Here is a 2,500-nt window from a genome sequence, read left to right on the forward strand (position 1 = left end):
TTTGCCTCCCGGATCCCAGCCAGGGCTCCAGGAGGTTGGGCACGTTTGCGCCGTGGGTCCCCTCTGTCACCTCGAGTGCATGGATTACAAGAATTGGGGGTAATTTTCCTCCGGATTAGTAGGTGCAAGGGTATGCCCGAACACCCTTCCGGGGCTGGTTGTTCCCTGCTTGGGACCAGATGGGCGATGCCTGGGCAACACCTCCCAGGCATCCGGGGCTCCCTCCTCCGGCCCACAGAGTGGCAAAGTACCCGGGACGGGCTCCATGGGTCCCAGGCCCTGTAACCCTGGAGCCCTGCAGACCTCGAGCCCTGGAGCCCAGCAGCCCCGGAGCTCTGCAGCCCTGGAGCCCAGGAGCCCTGGAGCCCCGGAGCCCCGGAGCCCCGGAGCCCCGTAGCCCTGCAGCCCCTCGAGCCGTGGAGCCCTGCAGTCCCCGAGCCCTGCAGACCCAGAGACCCAGAGACCCAGAGCCCCAGAGCCCCGGAGGCCTGGAGCCTTGGAGCCCCGGAGCTCCCTACAGGCCTGGGGCAGGCAGATTGGTGTCATTTCAGTCCCGGCCATCTGGTCGCCCCTCTCGCCTCGGCCATCTGGTCGCCCGCAATGCTTTCCTATGTAGCGACCAGATGGCCGGACTTCCCTGGAAGTCCCGATGAGGTGCCATTCGCCTCCCGGATCCCAGCGAGGGCTACGGGAGGTCGGGCACTTTTGCGCCCTGGGTCCCCTCTGTTACCTCGTGTGCAGGGATTACAAGAAATGGGGGTAACTTTCCTCCGGATTGATAGGGACAAGGTACTCTGGGACCCCTCTCGGCCTAGCGGTGTCCGTTGTGCCTGGGGAGCCTGGCTGGGTTCAAGAGCTCCGGCTGGGGCACCGTCCTGGGTCCTTCCGCGTGGCAGGGTGCCCGGGATGGGTTCCGGAGGGCCCGGGGAAGGCTACCCCTGTGCCTCTGGGCCTTGGGGTCCCCGGGCCCCGGATGGGGTGCTCTGGCCCAGGGCCCTGTCCTCCGGCCTGCCGCACTGCCAAAGGCCCGGCCCTGGGTTCCGTGGTGCCCGGGGTGCCTCCCCGTGCTTGGCTGGGTTCAGGAGCTCCGTCCTGGGGCCCTCAGTTGCCCCGGGGAGGTTGGCCTCCTTGCCCGGGGGTCCGTCCTGGGTCCTGCCGCGTGGCAGGGTGCCTGGGACGGGGTCCGGAGGACCCGGGGTAGGCTTCCCCTGCGCCTTTGGGCCTGGGAGCCCCGGCAGGGTCCAGGGGCCTCGCCGGGCCCCGAGTGGGGTGCTTGGGCTCTGGGCCCCGTCCCTCCGGCCTGCCGCACTGCCAAAGGCCCGGGACTGGGTTCCGTGGTGCCCAGGGAGCCTCCCCTTGCTCCGCTGGGTTTTGGGAGCCCCGTCCGGGGCCCCTGAGAGGGTGGCCTCCATACCGGGGGCTCCGTCCTGGGTCCTGCCGCGCGGCAGGGAGCCCCGGAGCCCCGGAGCCCCGGAGCCCTGCAGCTCCTGATCCCTACAGGCCTGGGGCAGGCAGATTGGTGTCATTTCGGCCGCGGCAATCTTGTCGCCCCTCTCGCCTCGGCCATCTGGTTGCCCGCAATGCTTTCCTATGTAGCGACCAGATGGCCGGACTTCCCTGGAAGTCCCGATGAGGTGCCATTCGCCTCCCGGATCCGAGCGAGGGCTCCGGGAGCTCGCGCACTTTTTCGCCCTGGGTCCCCTCTGTCACCTTGTGTGCACGGATTACAAGAAATATGGGTAATTTTCCTCCGGATTGATAGGGACAAGGTACTCTCGGCCTAGCGGTCCTCAGCCGGCAGCTGGACGGGCCAGGATGTTGCCCCAGCCCCGGGTCTGTTCCTGGGCCTGCCGCGTGGCAGGAAGCCCTGGATGGGGTCCGGGAGGGCCCGGGGAGGTGTCCCCAGCGCCTCCGGTCTCCCAGATGGGGCCAGGGGCCCGGGTTGGGCTCCATCATGAGCACCACAGCTCCATGCCCAAACCCATTTGAACCGCCGCAGTGAAGGGGTTATAGGCGGGTATCTATTCGAATGCGAAAAATGCATGCCGTGACATCGCATTCCTTTACAGCGAGATGCCTTGGCATCGCAAGTCAGTAGATCAACTTGATCTAGAGGACACACTAACTAAAGGCATAATAAAATCTATTTTTCAAACAGCAACCCGCGCAACAGGAGGGAAAGTGTTGATAAACTAGCCCCTTCGGTGCTGCTGACGACCTTAGCTCGTCACGATTCCAGTAGGGAAGGTGTTGGTTCATTCCTTATGTTGGAGCGCCATCTAGAGCAAGTCCGGTAGATAATGTGTTTGCAAAAGTAGCGCGCAATGCTTTCCAACGGGGCGACCAGATTGCCGGGCTTACCTGGAAGGCCTGAGGCCTGAGGTCCAGGGGAGGGCGGCCTCCCCATCCCGGGCGCTGTCCTTGGTCCTGCTGCGTGGCAGGGTGCCCGGGACGGGGTCCGGAGGGCCCAGGGAGGCTTTCCCTGCGCCGCCGGGCTTGG

The sequence above is a fragment of the Lissotriton vulgaris genome, unplaced genomic scaffold (assembly GCF_964263255.1).
Source record: "Lissotriton vulgaris unplaced genomic scaffold, aLisVul1.2 SCAFFOLD_8069, whole genome shotgun sequence".
In the NCBI taxonomy this organism is placed as follows: Eukaryota; Metazoa; Chordata; class Amphibia; order Caudata; family Salamandridae; genus Lissotriton; species Lissotriton vulgaris.